The following is a 12,317-nucleotide window of genomic DNA, read 5'->3' as shown; positions in this document are numbered from 1 at the left end:
ACCAAATTCTATGCCACTAACAAAAATTTTTTTGGACTACTTAAGTTAAAGAATTACAAGGACATGTGAATAGCTTTGTACAAAGCTATGCACCACCAATTTCTATGTTACAAAATTTTTTTAATAGGAAAACAAAATGTTAGTTTGATATAACTAAAGTAATAGTACCTTGCTTTGCATGCCAAAAGGCATTTGTACAGATCCTTTTTTTTTTAAATGACAAGACTTTTATTGATTGATCGTAGTTCTCAAATTTATTTCATTGTGTCATATATTAAAATTACTAAAATCAACAATACTTGATTTATTTGTTTTCATTTTTTTTTAAAGAAGTATTGTCATTATTTATTCTTCTATTTTTTAGAAAAATATTTCTATTACTTGTTCTACTATTTTTTAGAAAAGCATTCGTTTTACTTGTTCTTCTATTTTTTAAGTAAACATTCTCATTGCTTATTCTTTTATTTTTAAGAGAAATCTTCATATTAATTGTTCACTTATTTTTTAAAAAAACACTCTCAGTACTTGTGTTTCTATTTTTTTTAGAAAAAAACACTTATTACTTGTTCTCCTATTTTTTAGGAAAACACTCCTATTACTTATTTTTCTATTTTTTAGGGAAATGCTCACCTATTTTTTAGGAAAATACTTTCATTACTTATTCTCATATTTTTAAAAAAAATACTCTCATTATCTTTTTTTTTTTTTAGAAAAACCCTTTCATTGCTTTTTTTATTTAAAAAAAAACACTAACGTTATAGCTTAAACTTTCATACACTATCTATCTTACAAGTAATTTTTTCATTTATATTAAAATTTACTTATTTTATATGTAGACACCTAATTTTGTTTGAGACTGTATGAGTTTACTTAATTTTTGTGCTTGATTTCACGTCCTAATTTGAACCCATTTGGACTTTTTAATCGGATTTATTTTATTTTGGGCCTAAATGAGTTTTGTTTTAGGATTAATTGTTTTTGGGCTAATGTCATAAGAGGTTATAGGTTCAATAGAAGTTCAAAATCCAAAATTTGCTTTTAAGACCCAAATTTATTGTTTTTAGGATTAATTTGATTTTAAGGCCCAATTTTATTTATTTATTTTTTTTTAGATTTAATTATTTTTATTAATTGATAAATTACAAAAAAATCAAAAAAGAAAAAGAAAAAGCCTAAATCCTAAAGCTTTGTCCGCCATGGTTGCCATCTTTCCCCACTAGAAACTTCCATTTTCCTAGGTGCATATCCCATATTTGGCTTTTTGTTTTCACTTTCTTTTACCCCACTGACTTCAAACATAATTTGAACAAAAAAGCTTGAAACCTCAAACAACAGTAAGCCATTGCTACCACTGTAACTACATTCCAAAATTTTCAATCATCTTTTTAGATGAATTGGAGAATTTCTATTGAAGGCTTCTGATAACAGAGGGAAAATCCACAACAAAAAAATTCACAGACAAAAAAGGTTCCAAGGAGCTTCTCTTTGCCACCGTAACTAAATCTCCATCACAGCCCCTATCAACCACCCATTTAGCAAGCCTTTACCCTCCACCATAATTGTAGCTGGTAAGCCTGCACCACCAGTAGCAGCTAGCCACCACACCCTCACCTATGCCTCACTTTATACCATCGCCACCATCAACCTAGCAAAAACTAAAACCAGCCGAACCTATAACCCCCCATCACCATCACTATCAATTTTACCTAGCAAAGCTTTTTTGCCATCCACTACCTTTTTGAACCAAAACCACTTTAGACCCAAGGCTATAAACCCTTCTAACGGTAAAAAAAAATCAATAACATTCATTCATCAAACTCGGCACCTTCCTAATCGAAACCTTTATACAAAACAAAACAATTAAAAAAAAATCAAAGCAACCCATCCTAGTCCACAAAAAACCATAAAAAATACAACACAAAAAAAACCACACATCCCCTTTTCAGGGAATCATAGAAAAACAAGAAAATTTTCTTTTAAATGCAAAACCAGGATTTCAATTTTTCAAAGTTCTAGGGAATTTTAAGCTATGATTTTTTGTGGTGGGAACAAGCAAGAAAAGGGAAACTATATAGTCTAAAACAATAAGAAATGGGGTAATCAAAATGGTTGTTTTAAGGGGTGAAGTTGTAACTTTCAGTTTAGATTTAAGAAGTTAAGTGGGCTTTCAAGCAAAATTAAGGTTAGAATAGTAAAAAAGGAAGCAGTAAAGATATTTGGGTGAAATTTGGGGTAATTTCAATGCCGACAAACAACGTCTAACGACGAAAGAAAAGGTAGTGACAGTGGTGGCTGTCAAATTTTGGGTTTTGGGTTTGAAGGTTGCCGACCATTTTTTGTTTATTTGAGAGAAGTGAATTTTTTTTTAGGAGAAGTTGTGAAATGAAGTAAAAAATTTTTTTAAGTTTTATAATAAAAAAAAGAAGAAAAATCGAAACGATATCGTTTAGGGTGTGAAGATCTGTACGTCGACCCAATCCGACTTAAAAAATTACGCGCCCAACTTGTAACCTACGTCAACCAACTGTACCAGATTAATCCAAACCAAAAAGCCAGTGAACTAGTTTGACCCAAAAATAACCGGTAAAAACCGTTAAAAACTAAAAAATTTACTCCAAACTGTTGGAAAAACTACCTCAAACTAACCAAACTGCACTTAGATCGTTGATCGAGATTAATTGGTTGATTTTTGACAATTTTCTTAATTTTTTTCAAGTTATTTAAATTATTTATTAATGCATGTTTACGTTTTAAATTCCTAGAATAAAAATATTTTTTAGAAATAAAAAATTTGGTTTTAAAAAATTTAGTAAATTAAAAAAATATATAGGTAAAAAATGTATAAAAATAAAAAAATACAAATAAGAATAAGAATAATAATAATAATAATAATAATAATAATAATAATAATAATAATAATAAGTCTCTTAAGATGAGATATTAAAGAAGTTCGAGTAGCCATTCCTTAAAATCTCTAGGTGATGATATTTTTTTAAAATACTATCAAAGTAACAAAGTCTTCAGAAAAAATTTTCAATGCACAAGACACTACAAGAAAACCGTTCTATACTGACATTCAAAAAACTATCAGTAAAACTTAAAAATCCATCAGTATAGCACAATAAACCATTTACTAATGGTTAAAATATCTATTCTGATGAATTTATAATCGTTAGTATATCCTTTGTCAGTATAAACCTATATTGATGATTTTTAAGTTGTCGAAATATGTAACAGAAATATAATGATGATTTTAGTCTGTCACTATATGTATAATTGTTGGTGTAGCAACTATTGTGTTTCCACACTATACCTTTTATCGACGATTATTCTCGTCAGTATAAACTCATATATTTTTAATTATTCAACTTATACCGATGATATCTCCATCAATATATCTTTTACCAACAATCAATGCTTGTCAATATAGCCTTATGCGTTTTAACTTTTACAACGATCTGTGATTACTGTCAGTATAGCATGAAATATTTCAATAGTAAATGCATCAATATAAATTTTAAGGCATCAGTAGAAACTTTTTTAATTATATTTTTAATTATTAATATTAATTTATTTATAATCATAATATGATATAGTTTCATATAAAGTAAAAATAAACAAAAAAGTAAAAATATTTAATAACATTTGAAATAAAAACAACAACCAAATTATTTTATAATCCACAAATTTAAAATAAGTCAAGAACTAACATCATTGTACCAAATCCAAAAAAAAAAAAACATTAATATCTATGATTGAATGTCTACAAACAAGGTGCTCGAAGTAAATAAACAACTCCCTAAAGTAAGATGATACCATCCCAAGTTGGTTTGAATACCTATTTATTAGTAAATCCCAATAAAAAATTCCATGTCTAACTAAGCTTTTACCAGTAAATTAACATAGGATATGTTTCCAAGGTCAAGTCAAGCATACCAAAAACTATAAACAAATGATTTCCTTACAAGATTTATCCACTGTTATAAACTCCTTCTGCTTCACCAACCCAAACAATTGCTGAAGTTGCTAAATTCTTCAAAATTGTTTAAGGGTCTCAAAGGGCTATTGCCCACCATCTAGATAAAATGGATCTAGGATTTTGTTCATAAGTTGATTATCATTACCTACATATAGGGAAAATATGTAATTTAATAATTGAATTCCAGGAAATATTTTTCAAACAAAGCAACTTACTATTTTGTTATACCTGCACCAAGGTTGTAAATGTGTTAAGCTATTACTTGCAGAGATTTGAGTGTTTTTTGTACAAATTGTGTGAACCAATTGGCATCAAAGAATCCTCTTGGTGCTATTACTAATGGCTGAATCTCAAATCCTCTATATATATTCTGAGCCTAGATTCATCCAATACAATAAAAAATATAAAAAATAGGCATGCTCGATGATACAAAATTAAAATACAAAAAATAAAAAATACTTTTGCGAAATGATGAAAGTCTTAATGCTTCAACTTTAATTCAACTCTAAAACAAAATGGGTGCTGATGGGTTTAAGTTTGTAAAGTTAATGAGAGGTGGAGAGAGTTGGTGGGAGGTAGAGATTAGGTTATGGGTACTGATGGGTGGAAAGAGTTGGTGGGAGATAGAGATTAAGTATGTAGAGTCGATAAGAGATGGAGGCAAAGAAAATGATTTAATTTAATAAGCCCACCATTTTTTTTGGATTATTCAAGGTGTTTTTAGCCAGAAACTCCTTCAATAATCCCTTTAAAAAATTCAATGGGGTTATTCAATATGTTTTTAACTAAAAATACCTTAAATAATCCCTTTTAATTTTTATTGGATGGGATTACTTGAGGTGTTTTTGGCCATAAATGCTTTAAATAATCCCTTCATTAAAATTAAATGGGATTATTCAAGGCATTTACGGTAAAAAACGCCTTGAATAATCCACTGCCTTTTTTTTTTGGGATTATTGAAGGTGTTTTTGGCTAGAAACGCATTGAATAATCCTTTACAAAAAATTAAAGAGGATTATTCAAGGAGTTTTTGACAAAAAATGCCTTGAATAATCCTTTAACAAAAACACTGAAGTAGTTCAATCAGTTAAAACATACACTTATTAAACATAAAGGTTGTAGGTTCGATCTTTTCCTCTAACAATTTGAGGGTTTTTCAAATGATTATTTAAGACATTTTTGGTAAAAAAACACCTTTAATAATCCATACAAATTTAATTAAGAGGATTATTGAAGGCATTTTGGCCAAAAATGCCTTAAATAATCCTTTGAAAAACCCTTAAAATGCTAGAGGAAGGGATCGCACCTATGACCTTATAATTATTAGGCGTATGTTCTAACCAACTGAGTTGCTCCAGTGTTTTTGTTAAAGTCTCATAAAATTGAAAGGGATTACTCAAGGCTTTTTTGGCCAAAAATACCTTGAATAATCTTGACCATTTTTTTTGGATTATTCAAGGCATTTTTGGCCAAAAACGCCTTGAATAATCCTTTAACAAAAACATTATAGCATTTTAGCTTGTTAGAGCATATGCCTATTAATCATAAGGTCATAAGTTCGATCCCTCCCTTTAGTGTTTTTGTATGGATTATTGAAGGTGTTTTTGTCCAAAAATACCTTAAATATTCCCTTGGAAAACCTTCAAAACACTAGAAGGAAGGATCGAACCATGATCTTATGGTTAATAGTTTTATACTCTAACTGATTGAGCTACTCCAATGTTTTGTTAAGGGATTATTGAAGGCATTTTTGGCTAAAAACACCTTGAATAATTTCCTCATAAAAATTGAAGGAGATTATTCAAGGCGTTTTTGGCCAAAAACGCTTCAATAATCCTATTTAATTTTTTGTAAGGGATTGTTCAAGACATTTATGGCCAAAAACATATTCAATAATCCCTTCCAAAATTTTTTGTTTGGATTATTGAAGTCATTTTTGGCCGAAATGCCTTTAAAAATCTCTTTCCAAATTTTTTTGAATGGATTATTGAAAGTGTTTTTGGCCAAAACTACTTTCAATAATCCTATTCAATTTTTTGTAAGCTAATTTTTTTTTTGTTTTGAGCCTATACTAACGATTACGTTAATAACCGTTAGTATATAATATATTTATACTGACAGATAGTCATATACCATTAGAAAAAGTTTATTTATACTGACGGTTAAACAAAGTGTTGGTATATATATTCTGACGGTATTAAAAATCCATAAGTAAAAGTCTCTTTTACTTACAGAATTTGATAGTCAATATAATCAAATGTCAGTATATGAAAAATTGTTTGTAGTGAGATCTTCGTTTACTTTTTTTTTTTAATGTAAAATAATAATAAATAAAAATAAAAGAATATTAATAAAAAATAATGGAAATGATCAAAGAAAAATGAATCATTTTTAGTAATAAAAATATATTTAAATATACATAAATATTATTGACAATAATTAATTATTATTTTTCTTAGAAAAAGAAGGAGAAAACAAAATAAAAATTTTCGAGGATGAGATCTTAAAAAAGTCAAAGTAATTATCCTTTAGGAATTTTTAGGTGAAAGAATTTTTCTAAAACACCACCAACGTATTGAAACATTTAATATAATTTTTTAATGAAGATTTTTGTTACTTTTTATTTAATAAAAAAATAAGAGAAGAATTTTATAAAAAGAAAAATATTATTTGGATTAAATTATAGGCATAATTTTTATTATTTTATTTTAAAGATAAATATAAACTGCTGATGATGAGATTCTTGATAACTCTTTGTAGTGATTTTGAAGAGATTCTTAGGTGAAAAAATTTCTTCTAATATTACTAAAGTATTGAAATATTTTTTGGAATCATTAGATACATAAAGTTCTTATTTATCTTTCAAGTAAAAGATTAAAAAAAAACAAAAAGATGTTTTTTATTGTAACATGAAAAAATCACGAAAATTATTCTTAAATATCAAAATTAATACTTTTTTTGTCAAAAGTGAAAGATAACATGTGATTAATTTGTACTGTTTTAAAATGAGCGTTGTGGGGTGCTAACCCTTCCCCACATGTAACTACACATTCGAACCCGACTTTGATTTTTGTATACTAAAAATTATCTTTTTAATAGATTTTAATTAATTTTAAAATTATATTAAAAAGATAAACCTTTTAGATGGCCAATCACACATAACCAACAAAGATTGGTGGTGACTCCCCTTGTTTTTGATATTTTTAAAATTTTCATAATAGTCCTCAAGATCGTTATGACATTATACACGGAATATTCCTTGATTTTTATCAAAGAAATTCCATGTAAGGGGCAATTACCCTGACCTTAACAATGCACAATCAAATATATATATATATATATATTTGAATGACGCATACATTATTCATCTTTAAATTACAAGAATAAATGTATTTTACTTATTATATATATTTTTTCTTACTTTTACTCTTTCATTATACTAGTGCATGAGAACTTCTTATACTAAGAATTCTCATACAGGAGGTAAAATGTAGATACTTGATTTTGGTTACTAATATTTTATTATTACAAATTTTTTTAAAGTTGTTAAAATCGATGATAAGTCAGAACATGTGATAAGGTTGTTTCAATGAAGGTTATTTTACAAAACAATTATTCAAAGAACAACTCTTTCATAAAACAGCTATTCACAAAACAACTATTCAAAGAATAATTCTTTCACAGAACAACACCTTCATAGAACAGCTATTGTCGAAACAACTTCTTCAAAAAAAACACCAACACTTTTATTAAAAATTCTTTCACCAAAAGTTGCTTCACTAAGACTTATTTCATAAAATACGCTTCAACAAATATAATTTCATTAAATGAAGAAGTGAAAATAACATCGGAATATGGCAGGGTTCTTAGGTTAATTCGCTATTGGGATGTTCCAAAAAACTTAGCTTGGTGGATCAGATATGGAGATAGTTAAGAAGTTTTCTCTTAACGTTTCCATGAAATATAAGTACTTCTCCATTTCTTTTAGAACAGATAGAAAACTTCTATATTCATTATGTCTATCACTAAAAAGTTAATTAAACTCTTATTAAAAAATACATTAGTACCTTTGGTGACGATAAATTCTCCCGTTATTCATAATTATTGATATTCAATTCTCATTTTATGTAACTTCATTTTGAAGACCTATACATAGAAGCTCCCACAACTCATTTAGGGGGACTTTGGAGACTTTAGCAAATTTACTCAATTCTCTATTCAATTATCTCTTCCTAAATCATTTTCTCAACCTTATTATCTTTCTCTACTTCGCCTTGCTTCACCATCTGTCACTGTACTTAATACTTTAGAGTCTACTTTAATATTCCTCTTTATCGTCTCTTGTCATATCTTGTTTACTTGTTAGTAACGCTTTTTCACCTTAACAAAGAATCCTTTTTACAACATATATGAACTGCAATTCTTTAAAACTTTTCTTTCCCAAAAAATGGTAAAAGCCTAAAGATAGGATACCTACCCAAATCCCCATCCACGCTTGCGATATGAGCTAAGCCTTGTAACTAGTTCTTTGCTAATTTGTAAGCATATTGAAAACAATTCAACTACACACTTTAACTAAATTGATAATTTTCTATGGATATTAAAGTAGTATTTAGTATGGACGATCACTAAAATAATCATGGTGATCTACGTATAGTGGTTAGATTAATTTGTTTGGTAACTTTTTAGTAATCTTATGTGGTGGTGATATTAGATCACTGAAAATAACTAAATCACTACCTTGGAGAGTGATTTAATTTCCATTTAAAGGGATGAAAAACTTTTATCATACAAGTAATATGTAAAATTAATAATGTCAATGTTATCCATTTAATAAGTGAATTAAAAACTCATTTCTTTTCAAATTAATTGTAATTTTATTATATTATAAATTTTTATAATTTCAAATTAATATTTATTATAAGAAATTTAAAAATAATTTGTGTGACTTCTTTTAATTTTTTAATTTATATATAATATAATGTTTTCATATTAATAAATTAGTTTTATTTTCTAATTCAAATATTTTTTTTACATAATTTACACTATAAAAACTAGTTTATCAATTAATAAATATACTTTTAATTTAATAATTTAATTATATTTTATTTTGAAGTATATAAAATATTACTAATATTTTATAAATTATTATCTTTCAAACAACATTGAACTTATTAACTTGTGTAGCTATTATAATGTGCTTGGTTATTTTGGTACTTTCATATGAAATAATGTTTGATTTTTAATAATACTAAATATAGTAATATTTAGTTATTACGAATTAGTGATTCTTAACCAAATAAAGTGATTTTATATCGTAAGTGATAAAATTACTTTAGTAATAAGATCACTACAATGATTAAATTATCATGATAATCTTGAAAATGTACCAAATGTTACCTAAAGAAATAATGCAGCTAACATACAACTATAAAAAAAAGTAAGGCACAAGTTTAATAAAAATATGAAAACATGCCATTGATTCCAATCCTTTTCTTCCCAATTCCCATTGCTCGATGATTACGATAAATAAGAAACAAGCCAAAAGCAAAACATTAATGCACAAAACTTCTAAACTAATTTGAAGATTACCAACCAGGCCTATTTATGCCTTTATTGTTCCCTAGTATGAAAAACAATTCATATGGAAGGAAAAATCCAAAATTTTACTTAAAAACGCACAAGGTATTTATATAGCAGGGATTTTGATGGTTTGGAAACTCTTTGAATTGTATTTTGGGCGAATAATTTTTTTAAAAATAGCATAACTCACACACATAAAAACTTAATTCAAGAAAGTCAAAAAATAAAATGATTGAAGAACAAAAGAAAAATAAAATTAATAAGAAGAAAAAAATAGAAAAGATTGTGTAAGAGTAAAAGACGAACCTTCTGCATCCTTTTTTTTCCTATCTCTTTGCCCAACTCTTTTTTTTTTTTTTTCAAATTTCTCTATCTTTGGATTTATCTACTATTTTCTTTTTCAAGTATGCAAATATGCTTCACCTTTCTACATGTACTCTAAATAGAATATGCTCCAAAAGTTTCTTTCCATAGAATCTTTGTTTTTATTTACTTCTCATTTTCCCTTCTTTTTCTTTTCTATTTTTTTTCATCCTTGTCTATCATCTGTCTCAATAAGCTTCTGAAAGAAGCTTTAGCATTTATTTTTTTCAATCTTTATCTTTTATTAGCATTTTATTTTTTTAAATTTAAGGGAGCATTTGGTTTGAGGAAATCTATGATTTTTCTCGGGAATCTTGCTTGTGGGAATATGATTTTCATGTCTGATTCACAGGTATCTGATTCTTAAAGGTAATCTTAGATTCTCAACAGTACCCAAAAGTTTCAAAATCAAAAACCTAAATCTCCCTGTGATTTTTTAAGATTTTTGGGATGAAAGTTATTTTCATCCCACATTTATCAGGAATAAAAAATACCTTTTTATTCTATTTTACCTTTTTAAAAGTCGACCTATGGAAAAATTTTAATTTTAGTTTTTTATTTACAAACATAGTATTGAAAACAAATTTCAAAAATATTGCATTTCTTGGAAGTTTAACATAATATTTGAGTACTATTTTTTTTCAATATCAAATATGACGTTTTTAGGGAACCAAACACAGTAATTGTGAATTTTTTTTTTAATTTTTTTAATACAGTGATGACATTTTTTATGAACAAAATGTCATTTACAATTTTTTTCAATGTCAAATACGATGTTTCTAGGGAACCAAATGCAGTAATTGTGGTTTAATTTTTTTTTTTGAAATTTTTAATAAAATAATGATGTTTTTTGTGAACCAAACATCTTTATTTTTATTATTATTTTGTGGAATTTAAACAAATGGCTCTAAGGATTGCTTTTTTAGTCCAGATCCAAATTAAAACGAATGGCTTTGAGGATTTTTTTTTCATTCATTCAAGCGGTCAAATCTTACTATTTTCTATTAGATTCTAAACCACATACACACACATATATAAAAAAAAGTAAGCAAATTAAATACAAGTCACAAGGTATCAAAGATCTCATGTAAACACTATCAACCTATCTAAAGCTCACACATAGTGGTAGGAAGGTGTGGACTTGAGATAACTTCAAGCAGAGTTTTCTCAAATATGACATTTTCCAACATAGAAACGTTGTAGTATTTGTTTTCATTTTTTTATATCAAATATGGTGTTTTTCAACATGAAAATGTTGTAGTATTTGTTTTCAAAATTTTTCTATATCAAATATGACGTTTTGTTTTATGATTTTTTTTAATAAAATAAACTATATTTTAATTCATATTTCGTTGGTTAACACTACGTTATATTTAACAAAAATGATGTATTTGACATGTAATGAAGGAAATTATTATAAAAAGATTTTATTAAGTAATTTGACTTTTTCCTAAATTAAACATAGAAATCTAACATTCCTATACTGAGAAGAATCACCCCTTACCAAGAATCCACACTTTCTTAGGGATCACTTTCCCTTTCGGAATATAAAATTTCGTGAACCAAATACTCTCTAAAAATTAAAAGAATCACTTGATGGTAGTAAAAAGAACCCTCTAAAAAAACTTTGTTACAAAAAAAAATTTAAGGTTGTTCTAAATACACCATAAAATCTTCTTTATACACCCCCTAAATTTTCTTTCAAAAATACCCACATAGCAAATATCAATTTTAGCCTTTAATAAATGACAAAAATATCTCAATAGCTTATACACCCCAAACCTTCTTTTTTTTTTCTTCTACTTCTTCTTTATTATTTTATTCCTTTTTCTTCTTCTTCTGTTTCTTCTTTCATCTTTCTTTTACATATACTAAACCCAAAATCTTTAAAATTAAAACCAACATTTTGAAACCTTTGTTAAATACTACAAATCACGTAATTCTTAGAAATAGATTTTCGAAAATTATATTATAGTCACAAAAATGAATTTCTAAAAGTGCAATATAATTCTTAGAAATGCAATATGGTGTATTTAGAACGCTCTTTAATTTTTTTTTTTAGCAAAGTTTTTCAGGAGAATTATTTTTCATTTTTGAAAATGCAATATAATTCTCGAAAATCTATTTTCAAAAATAAAATATAATTAAATTGTTCTTATGAATTTAATTAAATTGTTTCTATAGGGTGTTCAAGCTCGATTAGTGGACTAGCATGCATGTTAAGGTTTCTTGTATATCTATTTCTGAAAAATTTGATTTCACCTAAATTTTACCGTAAACCCTAACCTATATTCACATGCATTTCAACTACAATTCAACCAAAATCAATTGAAAACAAGGTAAGAATGAAAAATAGAAAGTGAGGATGGGGGGTATTTAGTAAAAATAGAAA

The sequence above is a fragment of the Durio zibethinus genome, chromosome 9, assembly GCF_047325235.1.
Source record: "Durio zibethinus cultivar Kanyao isolate XHJ-2024 chromosome 9, ASM4732523v1, whole genome shotgun sequence".
In the NCBI taxonomy this organism is placed as follows: Eukaryota; Viridiplantae; Streptophyta; class Magnoliopsida; order Malvales; family Malvaceae; genus Durio; species Durio zibethinus.
This window is presented reverse-complemented; position numbering follows the sequence as displayed.